Source organism: Choloepus didactylus, chromosome 9 (assembly GCF_015220235.1).
Source record: "Choloepus didactylus isolate mChoDid1 chromosome 9, mChoDid1.pri, whole genome shotgun sequence".
Classification (NCBI taxonomy): Eukaryota; Metazoa; Chordata; class Mammalia; order Pilosa; family Megalonychidae; genus Choloepus; species Choloepus didactylus.
The window spans coordinates 8,510,453-8,538,008 of record NC_051315.1 but is presented as its reverse complement, the minus strand read 5'-3'; the positions used below and the strand labels follow the sequence as shown (position 1 = coordinate 8,538,008).

At 38.5% G+C, this 27,556-nt stretch overlaps 1 long non-coding RNA gene across 1 annotated transcript in view; it reads left to right on the top strand.

The window, feature by feature from the left end:
• LOC119544679 overlaps window positions 1-27,556 on the top strand; it is a 98,919-nt gene that overhangs the window by 19,616 nt on the left and 51,747 nt on the right. The window contains exon 2 of the long non-coding RNA XR_005218898.1: window positions 19,075-19,196. This is a non-coding gene — a long non-coding RNA (uncharacterized LOC119544679). The remainder of the gene's footprint in view (window positions 1-19,074; window positions 19,197-27,556) is intronic.

Sequence of the window (27,556 nt, the reverse complement as noted above, 5' to 3'; positions counted from 1 at the left end):
CGAGCCTAATTATATTCACTCTGCTTTGGGGAGTTTGGAAGCCAACATTACCAATGACTTCTTCTCATCTACAATAAACTAAAACTGTTAGGAAATTTTTTTTCTTGCAATTTTATTGAGATATAGTCACATACCATACAATCATCCAAAGTGTATAATCACCCGTTCATGGTTGTCATCATATAGTTGTACATTCATCACCATATTCAATTTTTGAACATTTTCATTACTCCAAAAAATAAAAAAATAAGAATAAAAGTAAACATAAAACTAAAAAAGAACACCCAAAACATCCCATACCCCTCCTCCCCTCCTATTATTCATTTACTTTTTGCCCTCATTTTTCTACTCACCCATCCATACAGTGGATAAAGGGAGTGTGAGCCATGAGGTTTTCACAATAAAAGTCACACCGTGTAAGCTATATAGTTATATGATCATCTTCAAGAATCAAAGATACAAGAATTGCAGTTCAACAGTTTCAGGTATTGCCTTCTAGCTATTCCGATACATTAAAAACTAAAAAGGGATATCTCTACAATGCATAACAATAACCTCCAGAATAACCTTTTGAGTCCATTTGAAATCTCTCAGCCACTGAAAATCTATTTTGTTTCATTTCTCTTCCCCCTCTTGATCCAGAAGACTTTCTCAATCCCACAATACCATGTCCAGGCTCATCCATGGGAGTCATGCCCCACATAGAGGGGAGGACAGTGAGTTTATTTGCAGAGTTGGCTTAGAGAGAGAGGACATGACTAAGAAACAAAAGAGGTTTTCTGGGGGAGACTCTTAGGCGCAATTATAAGTAGGCTTAGCCTCTCCTTTGCAGTAACAAGATTCATAAGGGCAAGTCCCAAGATTGAGGGCTTGGCCTACTAAATAGGTAGTAATTGGGGGCATTTTTTATGCCTCACTTCTCTCCGTCCCCCAACAGAGTAGACAACAACCCAGGCTGTACCCACACCCTCCACACATGTTCTGGCCCACAAACTCTCACCATTCTCCTCTGACACTCCAGATGCTTCTATTTAACCTCTCTCTGACTCCTCATTGACACTTTTTTCGTGATGGTTCTTTGCTCCTTCTCTTCTCTGCCAAGTCGTATTGACAATCTTTCCCTCAATGATGAAACTCCTTCCCAAGCATCAACCTTTAATTAATTAATTAATTTGTTAATTTTTGCAGCTGGCTCATCAATCTACATCTCTAGCCCATATTTCCAAGCTGGGTTCCAGAACACATCTCCAGTTACCAAGTGTATATTCTACTAGGACTTTCTGTTAATACCTCCCATAGCTCTCCACTGCTTTCTAATGTCAACAAAAATTACTATACACACACACACACTCTCTCTCTCTCTCACACACAACATGTATACCCTCCTCTGGTCTCAAGTGAACTTTCAGTCTTTCTTTCCACCACTCTCCTGTACCTTCTTTCTGACCCTGTCAATCAAACCCAATCTACCTGTTAGACACACCCTATCCTAACTGACCATCATGCCTTGCGCCTTGCAACCATACACTCTCCCCTCTACAGCAAATCCTGCCTCTCATAATCCTACCCAGGCTTCTTCTCGGACACCATCTCATAGAAACATGGAAGTCTTAAACTTTTCTTAAAGGATTAGAATCCATCACATTTTAACCACCCCCTCCCATGCACATTTATTTATATATTTCTCTTCTCAACACAACCGCCACCACAACCAAAACAGCAACAACAAAACCATGTAGAATGGTTGAGTAAATGGTGGATGTGTATAGTGAAGAAGTTCCAGTCAAAGGTACAGATTTGTGGGGTTAGTTCAGTAGATTTTGCTGGCCCTGCACATTTGTGAGCTTCTTGCTGTGCCTACTTATGACCTGGTGGATTTCTGTAAATAAACTGAATGACTCTACTGCCTGATGTGTTCCTACCTAATGATTATTGCTGCATCAAAGAAAATCACTGCTAAGAGGATGAGCCTTATGAGATGGTCTCAGGTGTGGCTTATAGGGCAGCCTGTGCACTGATAGTTCCTCCAGGCGTTTCATACTCCAAGGGAAGGTCCCTGTCACCAAAACGGGTCAGGTCAAGAAGACAGTAGGAACGACAATGGCCATGCTGTTCTGTAGTCCACTAAACACTCTTCCTGTCTCTAAAACGGATTGAGGACAACTCAAAGACAGATTTTCAGTTCTATTGAAGTTCTAAAATTGGATTTTCCATGGTATTCAGAAGGTATTTGTTGAGCTGTAATAATCCTAGTGACCATTTTAGGTTGCAACACTTGAGAGCTTGAGAGTGCAGACACGAGGCTTATGTGTTTTTCCTTTTTATTGGGGATTGAATCATGTATCCCACAAAAGGTATGCTCAGGACCCAACCCCTGGTCCTGTGTGGGTGAATGAATTTTTAAATATGACCTTTGAAGTTGTTATTCATTAAACTCTGTCCAAACTGAATGAGGGTGGGCCTTAATCCAATATGACTGAAGTCTTTATAAGTAAAGGTTATTGGACACGAAAAAGAGAAACCATGGGGAGGAGCCAGAAGCTGCAAGTCAATGGAAATCAGAAGAGAAAGGAGAAGATACCACCATGTGCATTGCCATGTGATGTAAAAGCCAAAGAACCCCAAAGTTCGCAGGTCAGCCATAAGATATCCACCCCACAAGGAAGCAGGCCTTCTAGCCTCTCAATGCATAAGCCAAAAAATTCCTGTTGTTAAGTCAACCCATTGTATGTTATATGGTATTTGGAAGCTGGGAAACTAAAACAATTGCACATTGTCATACAGAATTAACTGCTTAATAAAAGTTCCCCAATGATGGTGGAGCTTTACCCCCATGTGGCCTTTCACTATAACTTACAATAGGGCTGTGACATTTTATGATTGCTGGAGACAGGTTTTGCATATCAACACAAAATACAGTTATTCATTATTAATTGATTAGAACAAGCTTCACTCTGATATTATAATGAATTATTAATTGATGCTCTTAAGGAAAATAGTTCCAAACAGAAGTTGCTTTATTTTTCCTTCCTTGCTCAAGTTTTTGATTAACACAATATTTGTGGAAGAAACAGATGCCACAAATTTAATTATGTAAACAAGTCAGAGCATTACTTTTCAGAATCCATCATGTTATTTCAAAATAGATCAAAATTAGCACTTTCAGTGACAAACTCATTTAAAGGATTTGCTCGAGCTGGGGGGAAAAAGGCATTTCAGGCCTTTAGGAGAATAAACATGACAGGCGAAGATCATTTGCACAGAACTCTAGAAACACTGGAAAGTTTTCATGTAGGAAATCTGACTTGTTTTGCATGATGAAAAATGTTCAATTAACTTGTAAAAAAGACTATGGTCTCTATCATGGGCTCTAATTTACCATGCTCTGGGTTTATGAGATGGTATGAGTTGTAAGGGTAGGGGTTGCTCTCTTATCTCCTTCATCCCCAGTATCCCATCTCCTATAACAGTTTCTGGTACAGAGAAGCTTTCGATAAGTATATATTTTTTATTTAATAATTAAGCATAGGATGATAGTTATCTTTTTAAAAATTAGCAGTCTATCTAGCTGGGGAGAGAAGACCCATGCTGTACATAGTTTGCTGATGACTTTAAAACATAATTAAATGGCAAATGCCTAGAAGAGACTATCTGATATTGGAGTTATGGAGATATTGGAGTTATGCCCACTGCCAAGAAACACTGAATGTGTTCTTGTTATATGGCAAGCACTTTGCTCCTCATTAGAATTTCAGAACTGAATAAGGCCTGGTTCTTACCCTTGAGTAGATACTAACCTAATAGAAAAATGTAAGCAATTTGAACTGAATTACTTAGAGAAGGCTGCTAGTGTGATGATTTAAGGTTCCCAATCCCAATGTATAATTACCTAGTTAAAACCCTGTCTTTGGCTTTCTAGAGCTTACAAAATGAAAGCTCAACTCCTTAGCAGGAAATGTCCCAATCAACTTTATCTGACTACTGCTGCTTCCCAATATTAACTAGTTTCATTCCTCTCAATACATCCCATAACTCCAATATCATTTGCCTGTGAATATTTAAATATACCATTCTTTGTCATGGAAGCCTTACCATAAGCACACCATCCCCCCAGCTCCCCACAACAATTCTGTACTTGACTAGTTCCTAGTACCTATTAGACTTAGATTCTGCTGAGCTATTTCTTTCTTTTGCAACCTTCTCTGACTCAAGAACAACTTATTAAAGAGTGAGTATTTATGCTGTAAGTGTTAAAGCTATTTAAGGGAATCACTAGTTTAGAATGAGGATAGACAAGGTAAGTGTGTACAAATGACATGGTTGGAGGGGGAGAAAGGTAGAACTAAAGTGATTAGAACTTTTTCCCAAAAAAGAGCAGTAGAAATGGAAATGAAGGGAAAAAAGAAAGTTTTTGCTGCGAATGACATTGCTGCCCTTGTGTACTGTTAGATATGGAGAGTAAAAGAAATATATCATTAGTCAGACTCCGTTATTCATAAAAATAGGAAAATTGAAATAGAAGTCAACATAGGGAGAAGTTACTGAGTTCAGAATAGACATACTGTGTTTAAGGTGATGACAAAACATCCAAATAAAATAACTTTTGGAGAGTTTAAAATGTGGCCTTTACATAGAGAGAAAGCATGGAGATCAAGAAGATGGTTTTGAGGTTTACATCTTAGCAGCATTTCAACAAATGTAGTTTGCTTGTTATGTGTCTGTTTCCCCATCAGACTGTTGATTCCGCCAGGCTGGGGTTTGTTCTCCATAGGCTCATTGCTATAACACAAACAACAGGGATAATGCAAGGCATATAATATCAGACAAATAAACAACAAAAAAATGTGCTTCATGTAAGAGAGTCCCTGTATCTTTGGATGATATATTGTTAATTAAGATATGTTCTCTGATTTAAGAAGTTAATTTCCTAGAGAACATGAGACACCTACATAGAAAACTCTAGACACCTGGACCAAAGAAGAGGGACCACAAGCCCTCAACACATAGGAAAAGGATGAGGAAAATTTGCTTCTGGCCATGGAAAGACTGGAGGGAAATACAGTTATGGAAGAGTTCTTATTTGGGGTGATTTTCAATGAGAAGAGTGAAAGTGGAGGGATTTCCAGACTGAGAAAAGTCAAGTTTTGTGGTTTATCTGGCTTTTTCTCTATATCTGGGTGTGAATGATGCTCTTTCCAGCTTACATCTAAGTCAGAAGCATGGCCCTTAAATGCCACATCAAAGAAAGATTTACATGAAGACACCCATCCACTAGGACTAGGTTTTCCTAGATGGAGCACACTCTGATGTTAGAGAATACACCTTCATTTTTTGTTTGTTTGGTTTTACTTGTTTCATTTTGCTCCCACTGGACATTAAGGTACCTTGGTTCTTGGTGTAGAAGAAAGGATGAAGAGGAGGATTCCTAGACTCTCTGAGATTCAGTGGGGGCCGTTTCTCCATTCATCCTTTATTTTCAGGTCCACCTCTCACCCCTGCCATCAGACTCTCCAGATTCCACTCATGGGTGCCTCATAGATACTGTCTCCTTGGCTGTAAACTGCTTTGGCACTTATACTAGGCAAGGATCCATCTGCCCAAGTAGTTTGTCTGTCCACTGCCTGAAATTCCTCTTTCGTTGAGAGCTACATTCTCATTCTCTTTTCTATTACATGTTTTTCCTGTTTTCCTTATTACTGTTTAACTAGAAACTCAGGAAGAGAAATACACACACACACACACACATACACACACACAAGCATGCACATACATGTGTGGTATTCAAGAAAACATCCTGCTCTAGACCCAAAAATATTTTGTGAATTATTTGCCCATCTAATTTAAGCACACAATTTTTACTCGAGAATTTTAACCACTAGGATTTAGTTCTCAAATGATGAAGAATTGGAAGTCAACGTACTAAATTAGTTAATCCTGTTAACAGAGTTCATAATTCCAGAACGTGTACTAAAATCAGTCAGAGAAAAAGATTTAAATGGTGTCTTATTGCCATACTTAATGTCTGTGAAATATGACATTAACATATGGTCACGCAACAAGACAGTAACATTATGTCTGCAATTCAACATATTTCCCCTTTTAATAAATTGTAGGTTACTAGTATAATATTTCAATCAAACTGCATACACACACATGCACACACGCATAATTTAGAACTGTGCTATATTAAACTCTCAGTTTCTCTCCAGACAGTTTTGCATCAGAAAAATCAAAGCAAGTGAGTCAGAAAATCTGCATGTATATTTGCTGTAAATGTTAAATGTTCTGAATATGAGAGGTATAGTTATTTAAGGTGAGGTGTTAGTGTTGGGTCTATGAACAGCTCCATGGTTAATGAGAGATCCCTAACCTCAAATAGTCAGCTTCCTCTGAGTTTTGCTTGTTCTAAAACAGCACCAGGTGCAGGTAAAAGAAGAGACTGAGGGTTATAGGCATCCAGTAAAGTTAAACAGAGAATGAAACAGAATGAAGGACAGAATTAAGCTGCCAAAGGTCATCAATGCAGAGGGAGAGTTTCCAGGAGCAGCTGACAAGTTCAAAGGGCAGGAAGAGACAGAGCCAACACTCATGAGCCAGGTTGAAGGGGATCAGAAATGAAGAGAACTGAAATGGTGTTGATTACTGGCTCAGATTTTGCAATAAAATGCAGTGCTTTGTCTTACAGGCCCCATCTCAGATCATGATACCACATCTAGTAAGTGCAAGGGGACATGGGGAATGTCAGAATGGAGCCAGTCACTGTTCCTGTAATACCATAGAGGATAGAACCCTAAATCCCTTCCTGCAAGCCCAGATGAAGGAGCAGATTGGCACAGAACTCAGTAGGAATATTTGAGCCATAGTGCGGTAGGAAAAGAAAGCCCTTCAGTAGAGAAACTTTGATTTTTTTCCAAAGGCACAAAAGTCCAGTTTTGGAAACAGTAGAAGCAACCACTTATTATAAGGGGAATTATTATTACATTATATTATAATATTGTATTTTAAGACCAATGATTACATGAGAAATTATTTGGTCTAATAAATGGATTATGGAAATGATTGTTAACTCAGAAATGTGATCTCACGTACCTAAGGATAAAAGATAACAACAAAAGGCTTGGGGAGGGAAATAATGCATTAGTTAATTATAGTGTATCTCTTCTGGTTCAAGATGATAGAGAACACTGGAACAAAATGTCACACCTGTACCCAACCATGATAATGAAAATTTTGCCCACTAAAATTGCCTATATGTAAATGATCTATGCAGCCAACTTGTGGTATTTGTGTATTCTGATGCTTTGAATTCAGGAATCTGAACCCAAGAAAAATCCTTGAGGTAACCAGGTGCACAGCCAGGCATTCAGGACCAGAAAGCTACTCTTGGGACATGGGTGCATTAGGTGAAGTTAACCAAGTGAGCCATCTTAAGATTCTAAGAATCTTAAGAATCCCATTATAGGATGGAACAATGGATTTCCATCTATGGTGAAGCGGAAAATAAATGCAATGCTTAAAGATAATAATCAGGTCATCGCATTCTATTGTTTAAACTCTATAAAGACTTCCTTTTGGACTTAAAATGAAAGCCACACGTTTGATTAGGTCTTAAATCCCTACAGACCTGGCCTTTTCAGTCTTCATCTACTTGTGTTTCCCTTTCATCATTTAGGTGTCAGCTCTGTTCCTCTGCAAAGCCTTTTTTAATCTCCATCTAATAAAATCTCCCTCACTATCTTTTAAATAACACTATTTAAATTCCATATCATTCTCATGCTTCCCCCAAATTATCTTAATTATATATGTCTTATTTTCTGCTCCCCTCACTAAATCTAAGCCTTGTAAGTTAAAAAAAAAACAAAAATGTCTGTCTCCAACCCCAATGTCTAGAACTCTGCCTAGCACATAGTAAGATCAGCAAGTAACTATCTGGTAATGAATGATTTTTACTTGGCTCTAAATGAACAGGATGCCCTGCTATACATGGTTTATTCTTAGTAATCAACTTTATGTTCCTACTAATATTTGATTGACTTCAATCTACAATAGAAGCAGGGGATTAAGCCCCCAATCTCAAATAAGTCAAAAGGAAACCAGGGACATTGAGGCAGGTTGAGAAGGAGTTGAGACTTGATCTGAGTCTTTAAGGCAATGTAGAAGATTGATTAATATACAAGAAGAAACAGAACTTTTAAGGGAAGAGGAAAAAGCAATGTTTTGGTGATAGGATGTCTTTTAAGCAACACAATTTTTTTTTGTCTCAGATATTATTGCTTTTCATAAATCATATATGTTTGATACCTTTTAAAATAGATTACAATTGATATCATGTTATCATTGAGCATCCCTTCTTGTTTTCACTTACTATTAACATTTTTTTAAAAAAAGAAAATCTTATGCTTTCATAAAAATGAAGAAACTTACATATCATAGAAACTTGTTCATTTTAGGAGCTCAGATTTTTCAGGCCCCAAGTCCATTTTGGTTTGGTTTTGTATACAGTCCCACCATTCATTTATTTTGGTCTCTGTTCTGCTGACTAATTGAGACTTATCCCAAAGTCCTCTTATTGGATACCTTTAGACTGAATCTGTTACTTGAGTGTTTTCCTTCCTTTGTAAATAAGATGGGTTTTCTGACTGAAATAACAGCATATCTTTTTAGAGAACATTTCCACTGAGACTGTATGAAATGGACCATTCTTGGGGGCTTATATTTTAACATTGTTCCTACCATTATATTTTGGATTTATGAAGTAATCTCAATGACAAAGAGCAATAAAGATTCCTCTGGGTGATAAATTAATGTCAAGAAAAGGCATACAACATTATCTCACCCAGCTGAGAATGCAGAGTATTTAAACAGGGCTCCATTTGGCCTCTCAGTCTTTAATGTTTAATTCAGTTTGAATTAACCCTTAATGCTCTTCACTATCATGCATTTTCTAAAAGCACAAAGGTGCCATGTCACTCCTTCTCTCACAAGCCAACACTTTATAAGCCAACTGTTCCCCAGCCTCCTCGTCAAACTGCAAATTCCTTTAACGATAAATTCCTTCCAGTTTTCAGGACCAGGCTTGAACTGATAGACTTCCTAAGATCTTTTGCTCAAGGGCATAGTTTATTCCCAAATTGGATCAAGTTTAGAAGCACATGAAGATTTGTCACTAGGCATGTAGGAGGGGGAAAGAAAAGAAGGACAAAATGAGAATAGGGTTCTGTTGCTGTTGCCTGTTTGCTCCTTGGGTAGGCTGTTGTGGGCTGGCTCATTTGCTCAGGACAAAAACTCAGCCTGGTTTTTAGTTATCAGTAGGGGCAGGTGGCATAAAATGAAGGTGACTCACCTGCTGATCATTGCCTGGATACTACGCTTTTCCAGTGGTTGAAATCACTCAGTTCAGGAGTTAGGTAACCAATCGTTGCAGAAGCAAGACACTGGTCAAGTACACAATGCCTTAGATTAAAAGAGAAGGAAGACTTGTGATTTTTATATTAATGACTTCTCCAGGTTCTTTTCTTCCCTCCCTCCTCCCCATCCTTCCTCTCTCTCTCTCTCTTTCTCTCTCTCTCTCACACACACACTCTCCCTCTCCCAAATTCAAATTCTTAGAGAAACATCTATATGCTTAATAACAATATCAGAGGAGAATTATGGCTCAAATGTTTTAATTGGGAAAAAACAAACAAATGAACACCATAAAAATTTCTTATACTCTATTATCATTCTAGAGCTAAAAGTATAGGATACTTCAGAGATGGTGAAAACATTAAAGTTCTTACACAAATATTGTATCCATAGCTACTCTGACACTTACTAGAGAAACTTGGTCAAGCTAAAGGATTTATAATCCAATATAATCAAAATATCATCAGACATTTTTCAAGGCAAAAACCTTTGAGCTAATCTAAGGGCCAGATAAAGAGTTGAAAAGCCAAAAAGAGAAGTATATAGAATTGAAATTCTTTGTGGATATGTGTATGAACTTTGGCATGCCAGTTCTCTGAGTTTCAGTTTCTAGATCTGTTAAATGGAGATAAAAACATGTCCCTTTTCCACTTCACAGAGTTCTGGTACTCATCAGTTGGGATTATATTTCTTTAATCACTTGGTATACTAGCCACTCTGCAAGATGCCAATTTTCAGTTTATATAGAGAAGAAGCAGTGGCAATATTAAAAATGGGATTATACAATCTGTGGCATTCAACAACTGAGAGGAACCGTAGATTTGTGGGAACCAAGAAGTCTGAAGTATCCTAAACCAAATGATAGATAGTTAAGTTAGTGGTGCCGTTTTTCAAGATTGCAAATGGAAGAGGAATAGATATTTTGGTTAAAGTTAAGATGTTGTTGCAATATTAGCTATATATAGTGGGAGATACTAGAGACTTCCAAGTGGAAATACTTAGCTGGTAAGTGGAAGTCAGAATCTGATGTTTATAGGGTATGTCATGCCAGAGACAAAAATATGGGAGTTATGATTTTCAAAGTGATGGTGAGAGTATTGGCAATTTATGAAATGAATAAGGGAGAAAAATATAGCTCATTATCGCTCCACCTGGCTGCTATTAAAGACTCAGAAACCTCAGGAAATTAATTTGTTTCCTATTCAATATTTTCTCTTATGCCCCGGAAATCTCCCCCATTTAATTTAGTTGGCCATTCTAAGATCAAGATCTCAGAAAAGGGATGGGTCAAGAGAAATCAGAAAAGGGAAGCCTGCCATCACTGGCATTGGAGGCCCCAGACCATGTGGTCCCCAAGGAGAAAAGAACTTCCCCAGGACATTGATGAATGGGAGTGCCACCACTAGATCAAGGTTCTGCAGGCTTCAGAAGGAACCACAGACTGAAACAGCCTCAACTAGCAATGGCTATATGCACAGAAGGGACCTGAGGATATGTTTGCAAGACCCCATTGCAATGGAGAAGTAGAGTCCCAATTCCACTCATGCAGGAGTGATGCAGGGGTTTCCTAGAGAGCCATCAGGATTGAGGGGACTCAGCAGAGGTTTGAAGGACCGATGATCAAGCCTGGTGGGCTAGTAAAAGCCTCCAGTATCTGCCAGCTTGGTGCTAGGTAAACCCTTCGAGCCTGCATAAAGTTTCAGAGCAAAAAGAGGAAACCCCAAACTACCTATGATTAAGTCAATCTTCTCCATTGGAAAAGGGGGTTAACACTGACTCCATATTGGATTATTGACAAATTAAGATGGCGATATTTCTTTCACTCCCACTTTTATGGTATAGCATTCTTGTATTAGATTCAATTGATCTGATTCTGTAGGAATGGAGACCAGTCATTCTAATTTCAAAGCAAAGAAATAAACAAACTGCACAGATTATTCTGATGCACAGTCACCAAAACAGAACTCTCTAAACAGACACTCTAAAGGGAAATTAAGTAACTCCAAAGTCACATATCTAGGATATGGCAGAGCTGGGATTTGAACCTGCACATTCTGTCTCTGTAGTTGACGCTTGTAGCTACAATGCCCATAGTTCCCAAACTGACCGCCTGAGTGATCCAGGGAACCTCAGTGAACCCACAGGAGCACCTGGGATACTTTAAGTTTTTGAGAGAAGCACAATGATATTGACATCTACAAAGCACCTTCATGAATTATTTGCTCGAGGTAGTTCGTATCTTCAACATTATACTGCACTATACCCCATTTGATATGAAACTGGTTTCTCAGGGCTGGCTGTGTAAAAAACTCATGGTGAGATAGGATTCAAAGACGATGGTGTCTAAAAAGATTCCAAGGCTTGAGAACTTGTGCAGCACTCAACAAGCCAACTTATCCTACCAGTAAGTAATTGAGTTTTAAGAATAAAATTAATATATGATTTTTTCTTTCAATTTAAGTATATTGTGGTTTCCTAACAGATACATAGTTATTGGAACAGAAATAATTTTTAATTTGTTTGGATTAATGAATTAATAAATGGAACCATTAAGTAATTATTTTGACTCAGAAGCACAGTGAAAAATCTACTGAGACCCAACAGGCACCATGGACCTAGAAAGTTTGGAAACATCAGCCCTATGCTGAGACTAGGAGAGGAGACCAAATGCCCCCATGGAGAGGATGACCTTAGAAAGGAGAAGGAATTAACCTATTCTGGGAGAGAAGTAATTAGGAGTGGAACATGTACCTTGGCATTTTGAAGTGAAGAAAAGAGAAATTATAATTTTATTCATTTGGCCAAGATCAACTCAGTGAAGTAGGAACTAAGGTTATGGGCTAAAAATAATGAGGTAGGATTGGTTTGAGAGACTGATCATAACAGAACAGATTTTAGACTTTAAAGGTGTAAAGGATTGCTACCCTTTTCCCTCAACATCTGATATACTGCTAAAAACATAGTAGTAATCAATAAATAATTATTTATGGTTTTAATCTAATATTAATAATTTTTTATTTTGGGGTAATGAACCCTCAAACCTAGTTCATTGGATCATTTGGAAAAAAAAAGCAAAAGAGGGAGAGAAAACCTTTGATTTGGGGGCTTTCCACATTATGTCTTAGACATAGTAGTTGTAGCTCCGTTTGAAATATGTATTTTGTGTACACACACACACACATACACACATTTTCTGTCCAAATCCATAACCACAAAGAAACTGGATTCCACGAGGTGGAAACAATGCTGGTGCTGTTAAGAGCTACCTTCAGCTGCTGAACTAAGGTGTGCTGCATGAATGAATATTTTTAACATTGTTTTAATTTGGCACTTATGTCAAAATACCCTTTGTCATTCTCCTCACCCAGCTTCTGGCTGCAGCTGTCGATAGCCTGACCTGAGGCAGCTTTCCTACTCCGGTGGGTCTATTTTGAGGTTTGAGAAATGCCGATCAGAATTAGAAGCAGAAACCAAAAATAGGCATTCAGCTCAAAAGTTAGCCAGTGTTTAAAAGAGGTTATGCAGGGAAGCTGAAGGAAAAAAAAAAAAACAAAACTTGTGTGTTAGACTTAGAAGTAGGATTAAGTCACATTTTAATTGAAACTCAGTCAAATGGTTTGATCTTATGCCCTTCCTCCTCTTCTATAATGCTTTAATGCCTTGTATTGCCTTTAGAACATGAAGACCATATTCTTTAAATGAGCATTTAAAACCTTCAACTATTTTTCCCCAACCTAGCATTCCAACTACTGGAGTTTGGGGGTGAAATGGACATTGAATTCAAAACAATCTCTACTGGAGTAATAGGTATGTAACATCGCTGAGCCTTACCTGATTTATAATTTAAAAGAAGATAATAGGATTTCTGCTTCCAAGAAGATGGACAAGACACATTTTTTCCTACTCCTCTCACAAAGAACAACTAAAAACCTTAGGCAGTAAATTTAAACAAAAATAAGAAAGCTATAAAAGATGGAGAGAAGGCATACTGGCTGGCAGGCTCAGAACCCAAGGAAAAGTGTACTGGTGACCTATCTTGGTTTTCTTTTTGCTTCCTATATCCCAAGCATAGAGTGGAAGAAGCTGGTAACTGAGAAATGGCAAAGGGCACAGGAAAGGAACAAAAAAAAAAAAAAAAGGCCCCAACAAAATTTTGATCTCTATACCAAAGAACCAGGAAAAGGAGAGTCTAGCAAGAGAGAAAACTTTTAGAAAATAATTGTTCTGCCCAGCCAAATACCACAAAAAAGTTCTGGACCCATCACCAGCCACATCAACAAAAGCTGAGTGGGGAGATAAGTCTTCCACTTTCTCCAGGCTGGTATGAGTTGTCTGAAACCCAACCAGGGAGGTGTCAGAGAAGATTAAGTAGGAAGCCAGGATTTTCATCCCCGCTGGGTGGGGAGGAGACACTCCCTTGGTGGCACCACTGGGGATTATGGGAGGATCCTGGGCTTTCACCTGCCGTGGGCAGAAATGGGGCAAATTTCTCCTCCATGCTGGGGGAAGGACATAACAAGAGCTGTAGAGGAGAGCCAGGAGTTTTAGTACCACTCAGTGGAATAGAAGCCAACCCTCAAAACTTTGGTGTAGGTCACGGGAAGCAGTGGTGAGCAGCTCTTGCTTCTCCACCTAGCCACGGTGGTCTCTGGAAGGCTTAAGTGGGAGGTGGAAGTTCCACTGCCCCCAGCAGCAATTAGAAAAGCAATACCATGAAGTGGTTCAGCTTGAACAATGGGAATTTATTCACTTTTGGTTAAAGTCTGGGAAAATGTCCAAATCATGGCTGGCTGCTGGCGATCCTTGGCTCCTCTGCCACATGGCAAGGCACACAGAAGCTTCTGCTGGTCTCTCCCTTCTCTTTTGGGTTTCATTGCTTTCAGCTTCGTACTTTCCTCTCTCTCCCTGTATCTACTCTCTCATAAAGGACTCCAGTAATAGCATTAGGTCCCATCCTGAACGAGATGGGCCACACCTTAACTGAAGTAACCTCATCAAAGGGTCCTACTTACAGTGGGTTCACACCCACAGAAATGGATTAGATTTAAGAACATGGTTTTCTGGGGTACATATAGCTGCAAACCACCACAGAGCCCATCCCCTTCCTCAGATATCAGTGAAGACTTAATGGAAGACCCGGACATGTACCCCCACCTGGCAGCACCAAGGCAGAACCCACCCTTCCCCTGCCAGAGCGAGATCAGAAGAAGCCAGCTAAAACATACGAATTAAATAACATTCAGAATCTCATAACCTAATATCCAGGCTTTCTGGATTTCAATTGAAAATCATGCATCATAACAAGAACCAGGAAAATTTCAACTTGAATAAAAGGGATAGTTGATAAATGCATTAATTTCCTATTATTGCTCTAACAAATTATAAACTTAATGGCTTAAAACAATGCAGATTTATTATCTTACACCTCTGCAGACCATAAGTTCAAAATGGCTTTCACTAGACTAAAATCAGGATGTGCATTGGGCTACATCCCTTCTGGAGGCTCTAAAAGAAAATCTGTCCCCTTGCCTTTCCAGTTTCTAGGGCTGAAAGATGAAAAAAGAGATAAAACACAAATTATCACTATCAGGAATGAAACAGGGACATAATTACAGAACATGTAGTCCCCAAAAGAATAATACAAGAATAGTACAAACAACTCTACACCCATAAATTTGACAACTTAGATGAAATAGATCAATCTCTCAAAAAGCTCAACTACCACCACTCATCAAATATGAAACAGATATTTTGAATAGCATTAACTATTAAGGAAATTGACTTTGTAATTGAAAAACTTGCAAAAAAAGTGATATCCAGGAACAGATGATTTTACTGCTGAGTTCTACAAAAATATTAAAGAAAGATTAACACCAATTAACCTTTATTCCACAAGTTGCTGGGAGTTCTAACTCACACAAAAAGTCAATAAAAGGAAATGAAAGGCATACAGTTTGGAAAGGAAGAAATGAAACCATCCCTATTTGCAGAAAACATGATGGTTTATATAGCAAATCCTAAGAAATGAGAAAAAAAGAACCCTTATCAAACTAAAAAGTGATTTCAGCAAGGTAGCAGGACACAAGATAAACATTCAAAAATCAACTGCAGTTATATACTAGAAATAAGCTGTGAACATTGACATTTAAAGGACAACACATTTTGCAAATGTACAAAAAGATGTACAGGACTTGTATACTGAAAACAACACCAAAATTAAGAAATTTTTAGGAAAAGATCTAAATAAATGGAGAGATATTCTGTGTTATTTGATTGGGTAACTCAACATAGCAAAGATGCCAAGTCTTTTAGAACTGATATTCAACTTTATTATAATTTGTTCTTGTTTGCTAATGCTGCCATTATGCAAAATACCAGAAATGGCTTGGCTTTTATAAAGGGGGTTTATTTGGTTACAAATTTACAGTCTGAAGTCCATGAAAATGTCCAGATTAAGGCATCAACACAAGTATACCTTCACCAAAGGAAGGCCAATGGTGTCTGAAAACCTCTGTTAGCTGGGAAGTCACGTGGTTGGCATTTGCTGATCCCAGGTAGTGTTCCAGATCCTCTCTCAGCTCCTGTACATTCTTCAAAATGTTGTTCTTGGGGTGTTTTGCCCTCTCTTAGTTTCTCTGGAGCAAAGTGTCAGCAAAGTCTGCTTTCAATGGCCGTCTCCAAAATGTCTCTCTTAGCTATAGCATTGAGCTCCTTCTGTCTGAGCACTTATAGGGCTCCAGTGATTTAATTAAGACCCACCTGAATGGGCAGGGTCCATATCTCCATGGAAATTTTCCAACCAAATGTTTCACTCACAGTTAATTGAGTCACATCTCCATGGAAACACTCAAAGGATTCCAACCTAATCAACACTAATATATCTGCCCCACAAGATTGCATTAAAGAACAGGTGTTTTGGGGGACATAATATACCCAAACCAGCATATATTTCTTATCAAAGAACAGTAAATTTTTTGAAGACATAGAAAAGATTATTCTAAAATTTATATATAAAGGTAAAAGAACTATAGCAGTCAAAATAATTTTGAAAAAGGAGAATAAAGTGGAAAGATTTGTCATAATGTTTAGAGTAATAATGAATTTGTGATACTGGCAAAAAGATATACACCTAGTTCAATTGAACAAAAAGGGAGCCCAGAAATAGATCTTTACAAATATGTCCAGCTGATTTTTACAAAGGTACAAAAGCAATTCCACTGAGAAAGGGGAGCCTATTCAGCAAATGATGCTGGGGAAATTAGTTATCCATAGACCAAAAACCAAAAACCAACACCAAAACCACCAAACCAAGCCAAACCAAACCAAACAAAAAAACTTCCACCTCAACCTCACACCTTATACAAAAATTAACAAGAAATGGATTGTGGTCCAAAAGGTAGAGTATAAAACTATGTAACATTTAGGGGAAAACAAACAAACAAACAAACAAACAAAAAAACAAAGGAGAAAATCCTCAGAATCTAGGGCAAAGCAAATATATTTTAGTCTTGTCCTCAAAAGCACTATCTATAAAAGGAAAATTTGTTAAATTGGATTTCTTCAAAATTAGAAAATTTGCTCTGTGAAACACTGGGTAAGAGGATGAAAAGACAAGATACACCCTGGATAAAAATATTTTAAAACAGTATATGTGACAAAGGATTAGTATCTAGATTTATAAAGAACTCTCAAAACAATAGTAAATACACACACATAAACACACACACAATCCAATAAAAAAAAATGTGCAAAATGTATCAACAGACCTTTCACCAAATAGGATATACATATATCACAAATAAACACATTAAAAATGATAGTCAGCATTCTTAACCTTTAGGGAAATACAAATTAAAACCACAAAGAGATAACACTAATACCTAAAGGAATGGTTAAAAAAATGACATCAAAAATACAAAGAAACCGGATCACATACATTTTTGATAGGCATGTAAAATGAAAAGCTGTAGTGGAAAAGAGCTTGGTATTTTCTTAAAAGTCGAAACATGCAACTACCATATCACCAAGCAATTGCACTCCTGAGCATTTATCTTTTAGAAATACAAACTGATGATTAGACAGAAACTTCTCTATCGACTATTCAGAGCAGCTTTATTCAGAGTAGCCTGGAACTTGAAACAACCTAGACATCTTCCAGTGAGTGAATGATTAAATGAAGTGTGACTCATCTATACCATGGAACACTACTCAGCAACAACAAGGAAAGCAGTATTGATACATGAAACAACTTGAATGAATTTCTAGGGAATTAGGCTGAGTGAAAAAAAAAAATTCCAAAAGGTTGCAAACTGTATGGTTCCATTTATGGATCATTTTTGAAATGACAAAATTATGGGAATGTAGGATAGTTTGTCCCCAGAAGTTAAGGAGGGATGGGAGTGGAAGGCAAGTGGCATGGCTATTGCAAGTTTCTTTGAAATGATGGACCTGTTCAGCATCTTGACTGATCAGTGTCCATATCCTGCCTGTGATTTCATAGCATAGGTTTGTAAATTGCTACTATTGGGGGAACTGGGGAAAGAGTACATGGATCTCTCTGTATAATTAATCTATATTTAAATCAAAATTAAAAGTTACGTTTTTTTTTTCCCAAAAGAATATAATAACTCTTTCTCTTTGGATTTATTTTTCATAATGATTATATATTATATTTGAAAATACCTGGTTTGGGGTATTTAGCAAACACTCATTGTGTTCTGGTTTGCTAATGCTGCCTTTTTGCAAAACACCAGAAATGGATTGGCTTTTATAAAAGGGGGTTTATTTGGTTACACAGTTACAGTCTGAAGGCCATGAAGTGTCCAAGGTAATGCATCAACAATCGGGTACCTTCACTGGACGATGGCCAATGGTGTCCAGAAAACTTCTATTCGCTGGGAAGGCACATGGCTGGCATCTGTTCCAGAGTTCTGGTTTCAAAATGGCTTTCTCCCAGGACGTTCCTCTCTAGGCTGCAGATGCTCTTCAAAATGTCACTGTCAGTTGCTCTTGGGGCATCTTTCTTCTCTTAGCTTCTCTGGAGCAAGAGTCTGCTTTCAACGGCCATCTTCAAACTGTCTCTTATCTGCAGCTCCTTTCTCAGCTCCTGTGCATTCTTCAAAGTGTCCCTCTTGGCTGTAGCAAGCTCGCTCCTTCTGTCTGAGCTTATATAGTGCTCTGTAAACTAATCAAGGCCCATCTGAGTGGATGGGGACACGCCTCCATGGAAATTTTCCAGTTAACACCCACAGTTGTGTGGGGCAGATCTCCATGGAAACAAACTAATCCAAACATTCCAACTTAATCAACACTAATATGTCTGCCCCCACAAGATTGCATCAAAGAACATGGCTTTTTCTGGGGGACATAATACATACAAACTGGCACACATTGTATCCTATTCCCCTTCCTTTTTCTACCTCCTTTTTCTCTATAGAGGCACACGGCAACTGGCAAACTAAACATCTCCCTGCATTGGAGTATCCCCTGCTTTTTCTCAACTTTGATGAATGTGTCAGCCTGGGCTCTTTCAGGAGGAGGGTCCTCTCCAGTACATTCCTGGAGGTGGGTGTAGTAAGCCTCAGGATCAGAACTGGGGCTAACCAGGGGCAAGCTGTGCATGACTGTGAAGACTAGAGGTTAGACTGATAACATCTTTTGAACCCACAGGAATGGAGGCAAGAAGGCCTGGATTCTACCTTACCAATCACCCTACCTCCTGTGACGTTCTTCAGGACCAATAGCGGACTAAATTGTTCAGCGCCATCTTGCTCTTAGTTTCCGGAGTCCAGGTAAAATGTGAACTGGAGCCCAGGTTCTGAGCCAGGTGCTGGAAGTTTCCCCTTCCAACAGGCCACCTCACCTTCTGCAGCCACAACTAAATTTTAGTACCCACAGCTCGTAGTTGGGCATTAAACGGACAGCAATGTCCAGGTCTCATCAAGCACTCTGGGTGCATTTTCCTATAGTGCTTTGTGACTTTGTAGCCCCAAGAGTTAAACCAGAATCACCTCCCTTCCTCTACAAATCCGTGGGCATTTCCATAGAAACAGGGTCACCAAAAGTAAACAAAAACAAGCGTTAATGTTTTTCTGGTCCTCCCTAAACTTGGAAGTAAAGTGTCAAGGACAGCAGAAAGGAGTAAGTTCCTGGTTGCTCCAGACCCCTGTGCAGAAGGGGAGGGGAGAAGAAGGGGTGAGTCTCTTCCTGAAGCCACAGGCCCATCTAGATGGAGGGCAAAAGCTAGCAGTACTTGAGGCAGGAGGTCGCAACCAGTGCACCAATGGGCAAGAAGATGCGGCCTCCAGAACCTCTTAGCTGGAAACCCATGGAGGTGGAATGCAGATGTTTCTTTAGATCAAGCAAGCAGTCATGCCAAGGGATTGGCTGCCTCTGCAGCAGTCATCCAACATTCTTCTAAGAATATATTGCTAAACACCAATCATGCATTCATATTCTCCACAAAGCATTTTCATCTACCTTAAAGCCATTGAATTATAATCAGGTGTTTTCAGACTTGGCCTATTGGCTTAAATTAATTTAGGAAATAATATCATTATGTAAAATCCTGAGTGGTTTCTATGCTTATGAGGATGGAGAAGGCCACTAGAAAGGGAAGTGAAAAGGCATCAAGAAAATGCCTGTCCTTTAACCTTAGCTAAACCTAGGCCAGCTGAAGTCCAGAGAGAGGTGATGGTAAGTTATAAATGGGCCAGGTCTAGCCAACTGCGCCAGTGTGATACTGTAATGGAGAAGGTGGGATTGAACGAGTGATGATGATCACTGAATCATCATATAGATATGTCTTTTTAATTTCTGGTGTATTGGAGTGTCCAGAGGGAAATACCTGAAATTACTGTAATCCAGATGTCTTGATCTGATAATGATTGTATAACTATACAGCTTTTATCCTGGAAGTGCACAAACCTTGTGACTGGCCTCCACTTGTACCCCCTTATCTTGTTTTTCAACTTTATAGAGTCTTATGATCACTAAAGATAGCCCCTAATGTTTGTTAATGAAGGGCCCAGAACTAACCCACCCCAATTCCAAAGCTATCTTGATAGACAGAGCTGGATCTAACCAAAATGGGCCCACCTGACATGTGCAGTAGCTTAAACTTTAACTTACAAGTGACCTATACCTCATCATAATGCTAACCATCATACCCAACATTATATTAAAGCCGCCATTTCTTACACAAGTTCTGTGACTAAGTATGTAATCAATCTGCGCGTGCCCAACAGTTAGATCATCTCTAACCTTGTCATCTCAAGCCGTTGTACTCATTTCCCTAAAACCTGCCCAACTTTTGATAACTATAAAACCATCAGAGTTACTGCAATTCAGGGAGACAGATTTTTAGGCCTATAGACCCTCTGATCTTCTGCTTCGAGCCTAGCAATAAAATCTTTTTCTCTTTGAAACCTCAGTGTCTCAGGAATTGGTCACTTGAGTGACTTGGGAAGAGAACCCACTTTTTTGATTCATATCAATACTGCAATGATCTAAAGGCTCCCTGACTAGCAGGGTGGATGCTTCTTTTTGAGAGCCTGCTCTGTACCCTACTTCTGTGTTTAATGCTAGGTGGATATTGGGATGGAGTATGGTTAGAAAACCAATCCCAAATGCCTGAACTTCAGCTTGTTTTGGATGCAAGCTCCAATGGGTACATAAGGATGTGTGTGCATGTGTCAGAATATAGATGTATATCTCAACATATCCCCTCAGTTAATATTCCTTTGGTGATTGTAACACAAAATCCTACAGGGCTCCCTTTCTGGTCAATTATTCTTGCCTTCATCAGGAGCCCTCATAATATAAGAATATGAAACCTGAGAGTAGTAGTGATAGAACTGATAATGATAGGCAGTCAACATTTTCTCAGTACTTGGGTATATCAGACTTCCTTATGCCTGCGAACTCTGAGAATTTGATACCTTCGGGGTTTTTGTTTGTTTTGTTTTGTTTTGCATTTTATAGACAAAGAAGTTGAGTTGGAGAGGTTATAAGAGGTTACCCAAGGTCAATCAAGTTAGTGCTAAATTATAATCCAGGTCTGACTCAAGAAAACAATATTTAATTTTCTGCCTCCTAGCAAGAATGCCCTCTTTGCCCCTTTTCTCCAAGGTTAACTCCCTCATCTTGTCCTTCCAAATGGCAGAATGAGGCAAACACATTCATACAGGGAGACTAGAGCCCTTCTCTGTGTACTGTAGAGCGGTTTGCTTCTCCTTTATTCCAAACCTACTTCAGTTCCCAAGGGAAGGAGATCTCACGTCTTTCTTGTCAGCCAATCATATAGCAGAAAAAAAGAGGAATAAAAAGGGTAGAAGCTCTAATCTTGTCTCTTTGTCACCTTGAAAGAGCCTCCTATACTCCATCCCATTCCTGGGGGTGAAGTGAGCAAACCCCAAAACTAAAGGAACTCCCCATATGGGTGGTGTAGAGTTGTTGAAAGACATTTGACCTTCACTTGGAATATCATAGTTTCTGTTTTGTCAGAGCTTTTACCACTGGCCAAGGGCAGATGCTGCAGTCCATCTCAGACCCCTGTGCCATGCCCATGGTGGAGCCAAACTGTCACACAGAGGAATAACAGGGGCCCACAACCATATCCCTGTGACTGCACCTCCATTCACAGCATCCCAATAATAGGCTTTCTCAGACAAAGACAATATTGTCCCTTTAAATATCATATGAGGAGAGGTCCTCAAATCCCCATTTATTAATATAGGATGGCTTCATGTGTTGCCCAGGGCTTTCATGTCGATGTTTGCTTGCATTTCAAAGTAATAGAGTCATTTATTTCCTTTATGGCTGCCCGGCAATTTTAAGTAACACTTTTATATCTTCTCTCTTGTGAAGACATCAGTGCTTATATTCAGCATATACCAAGGCTCGGGAAGGCAGGCAGTGCCTTTTACAGCAACCGTCAGGGAAATCACTGATTTTGATAGATTCAGGTTCTTTCCTCCTTCCTCAGTTCCTACTAACTATTAAAAAAATCTCAATGGGCTTAGAGCTTCTGCTGGGAGTATGGAAATCCCAGAGTAGTATTCTAAAAGGACAAGGGAGTCGGTTTTCTTGATTTCATTAGACACTTGAGTGACAACTAAAAAACGAAAAATGGAAGCACTGTTCACCATCCCAACATCAGTGGTTTTCATCCCCCTGGTTTTCCACTCTAATCCACTGTCTGTATGGATTTCTGGATAAGACTTCCAAAACACAAGATTCACAAGTCATTTCTCTTGTTAACATCCATCAGCCTTTGGCTTTGAGGCCCAGGAAAATAAATACACAACCCTTAGTGTGACATTGAAGGTTCTTTTCCTCCTGGACCCTGTCATCTTGTCCAGCCATTTTCCATGCCTTTGCTCTTTATCAGCACCCCCTCCTTCCCATTCTGAATTATAAGCCCTAACAAACAAGAATATTTTTCTGAATTGCTTCATCCATATCTCTGTCCTCCATGTACTTTCCCTTACATGCCTACCCTTAGAATTAGTGGTCTTCATTGGTGGGGTTGATGGTAGGGACTAATAGATTTCACAGTAGAGATCGAAAGGACAAACCAAGCCATCTTTTTGTCTGTCTCAAGCTAATAATATTTATTTAGCCCTCTCTGGGGCACAGCGTTTTAATCCAGGCATGATAGGAATGTGTGACAATTAACCACTACACTGGGGATTTTAACTCCAGTTGACAGTTTTGATCCCATGGAAAGTTAAAAACAGTGACTGTCCCCCAAACCTCTCATAATGTCAGAGGAAGTGCACACACACAGATATACACACACACCCATGCACATGCACACACACATGCTCAGTAGTCTCTTTCGTTCATCATGTGTTTGTTGAGCACTTACTTTGTACTCCTGTCTGAGTCCCATGGAAACCAATGTCAATACAACACGACAGAATCATTTGCACTTGGGAATTAGCAGACAAATGTATTTTCACCACATGATAAAATAAATATAAAGGATGGTGTCTGGGAATGATAAGGCATACACCTGGGTAGCTACTAGAGATTGTACAGACCACATGCTATCTCCAGCAAACCTGCCCTCCAGGGTCGCCTCTAATGGGGCTCGCTAACTTCTACAGCACCTGCTCTGGCATTTGCTGTCTTTAACCTATGTTCCTTCTGTTCCAATTTAAATCATCCTCTTGGGTTCTTCTTTTCAGAACCTGAGTTCTCAGAGTCTCGAAGAGCGTAAGGACTCCTAGAAAGTTCAGGATAAAGGGTGAAGACTGGAGCTTGTCCAATTTAAGCTATAGTGGAATTTGGGAGTAAGCAGAAAGCAATTATATAGTTGGCACGGCACCAGGGCAGGGGGGCAGCACCTCCACACCACCTCTCCAGCAGCTGCTACAAACATTTAATAATAATTGATTGTAAAACCATTATATACAGGTCTAATTTTTACCTATGCAGTATTCTATTTGATAAAAAAAAATTACATTATGGGCACCTGCTAATCATCTGCTTCAGCTAATTTAAAAGGAAAAATTCTAATAGTACTTTTACATTTTCTCATTAGGTAAGTATTATGAGTTTTAATTAACATCTTAATTAGATGCTATTATCTACTCCTGGCACTGATACATTATTTGAAACCAAATGTTGATTACTCTATTGATGTGTGCTCTTTGTTCTATTATTTTTTTCTCAAAAAAACAAGTATCTGGTATCTTTTTCCTGTTTAGTAAAGGCTTCTCTGCAGCTAAACAGTGCCACTTACCAGCACATTTTCTGGACTGTGAATTTTGCAACTGCCTCCAGCACTGTCTCTCTTTGCTAGATGCCATGCTCTTTCTCGAGAACCCCCAGCCTAGGAGCCTGTACATGAGCTGCCCAGAACCCCTGTTGTTTTCACACACACACACACACACATACACACACACACGTGTCCCAAATAGTCACTCTGTCGTTAGATATTTACTGAACGTACATCAGATTCTGGATTCACAGTGAGGATGTAGAAAGGGATAAAATGCAGAACCTGAATGGTGGATGGCAAAAGCCTACATTATGCAATAAATGAACCATCATAACCTACAGTTTTAGAATAACAAATGTAAAAATTCCTGTCTACCTTTCCAAAATCACTGTTATGTGCAAGAAAAACATGCCCAAAGAGTAGGTAGAGCTGGAAGCTGAGGCTAAGGCCCTACCCAGGCATGCATGATTATGCACTCAAAAGGCGAGGCCTGGAAATAACATCTTGCTGATTTGGGTGTGTATGACATAACTCTCTTATTAAATGGACAAGAAAAGCTGTCTTCTCTCCTGTATAGTTTGTACAAGTAGTTGGAACATGATTAAAGCAGTGCAGCCTTCACAGAAGCGAGGGCAGAAGCAGAAGAGAGCAAAGAGAGATAGTTTATGAAATGTGTGTAATTTATGAAATGTGTATAGAAAAACATATTTTTCTATGCATATAGCTGGTCCCTGTGATGTACGATGCTGATCAGTATTAAATTATTTAACTTGAATTTCATACTCTATAGAATGTGACATATAGGATTAATGTGACTAGGAAGTTAAAACTATTTTTTGCTGACTTTGCAGCTCGAGTTCCAAATTTGGTTTAGATTTGGCCAATCAGTTGTGCTTGCATCTATTTTTTGCTGAGTCAGATTATAAGGGGTGTGGCTTCTGGTCCTGGAACTGACAATAGTAGAATGGGCTTCCTGATTAGGGCAATTCCCCAAACTGGATGATGTCCTGATTGCCAAAGTTTTCTGATCACAGAAGAGGCAGCAGCTCCCATAGCAGCCCTGGTGCCTGGTGTGGCTTTGAGGGTACTTCTGAGAAACTCAACCTAGGGTATATTTTTAACCATCCTAGCCATCGCTAAGAAATGTCGCATCCTATAATAAATCTCTTCAACTTAAGCTAGTTAGAATAAAATCTGTTCTCTGTAACTGAGCTGATACAAAGTGAATCTTAAATCCATACTCTTATCCAAACTTTATATTTTTATACATTATTTCTTTGTTAGCTATTGCAATGGCAACCTCTCTTATAGTATAATTATAGCTGAAATTACAATGGTGGATGTTAAATTCTTTTGTTTCTCTTGTGGGAGAATTTGCACTTTAACAATGGACTCCCCAGGGGACAAAAGCTGTAACCACAAAAGAAAAAGAAATATAAATATTATGAGGGAAAGGATTTTGGTCTGGGAATCATTATTTGTGTTTTCTTTATTATTAACTTATAAAGTTAATATTTCAGATAGTTTAACATGTTAGGCAGGGGTATGGTGCCTATTTTTATTGCACTTTAAACTATGGAATATTTCAAATGAAAGTAATAGTTTGAATAGTTTAATAAGCCCCCAAATACACATAAATAACATTCAAAAATGATCAAGTCATGGCCAGGCTAGCTTCACGTATACCAACACTCACTTATCCCAAACTTGATTATTTTCAAGAAAGCCTCAGATCATGCTGTAAACATGCCAACATGTATTTCTGAAAGATCAGGATTAAAAAAACCACATTTCCATGATCAAATCTATAAATTAATTAGCAATAATTTTTTATATACCATCAAAGACTCCCTGACTCCCTTTTTGTTTAATATCTGCTTGTTTGAATTTGGATTTCAAATGTATGGCAATTGGCTGATATGTCTCTTAAATTCCATTTGAATTTTTAATACCTCTTCTACCACTTTTTATTTTTCCCCCTGCAATAATTTGTTGAAGAAACTATTTGTCCTGTGGAGTTTCCCACTGTCAGTGTTTAGCTGATTGTTTCTCCCTTGTCTCATTTAACATGTTCTCTGTTCCCAATATTTCCTTTCAATTGGTTTATATCTTATAGTGCTGATCATACTCAGATTTGGTTCTTTTGGCAAGAATCCTTCATAGGCGGTTTGTATGTTTCTATCAGGAAATGAGGATATCTAGTTAATTCTAATTGTGATGATGTTAGTAGCTATTGATGATCACTATGTAAATCCATTAATTTATTAGAGATTGCAAATGAACTATTCTAATTTTGCCGCATCTTTGTTCATTAACTTGAACACTTCTACATGAAAAATGCCTCATCCATTTTTTGGATACCTTCAAGTATAGTACATTTAGGAAGAGGAAAATAAATTCTTGATTACTTTCTTTTATATATAAATTTTCAAAATTATGAGTTATTGTTCTAGTATCCTCTAAATGAATTCATGGATTTAGTCATATTTAATGGACATCAATTTTCTGCAGCATTTTCTATTGTTGCTGTTCAATTTGCCTCGTCAGGGAGGTGCTTTTTAAGGTGATTGTTGAGTCACTTTAATAAAATTATGCTTGTCTCTGACAACCTCCTTGTTATCTGATTTGACAAACTGTTCTGGGTTCAACTTTTCCTTTTCCCACTTCAGCCATTTCTCCCAGGAGTCCTGTACCTATTACCAGGAAATGACCTTTAGGCGCACACATTACCTGCTAGAGGTGCTCATTTTCACTGGCTTTGTTTTTCTTCTTAATAGTGTTCAGTGCAACAACTAGGAAATAATCTATTTCTTTCTAGAGTTAAAATACATCACAAATTCATACTGGCATTTTCAGTTGAAATTCAGGTCTGCATGGATGACCTTACAAATAACTCCTTTTGCCTTATTATCAGTGCAAATCTCCATGACCTTACAAATAACTCCTTTTTCCTGATTATCAGTGACACCAAGAAAATGACTCATTGCTTTATCCCATAAGACATACTCAACAACCTCAGAACAATAACATCAACATCACCTTCAACAATAGGACTATTAAAGAAACTTAAAGTTGTTGTGTTTTGTTTTCCATTTTTTTTCCTTCTGGTATAGTCCAGCAGGATAACAGCAAAATAGCCGTTTTACATAGTTTAAAATATTTCTGCTTGATTCAGTTTTGCCACCAACTTGAGATACAGTTATGCATATTTAATTCATTTTGCTAATCCTTGGTATATGGTATTTAATTTGGTAATTATGTAAAATATCCACACACTTACAAAGTCAAATCTATAAAATCTCATATATTTGGAGAAGTCTAGCTTCTTTTCTTGTCCCCTCCATTTGTTGTCCTTCATTTATACAAAAAGGAAAATTCTGTTTAATTTTATGGGTTTACCTTTTAATTGTTTTTCTTGCAAAA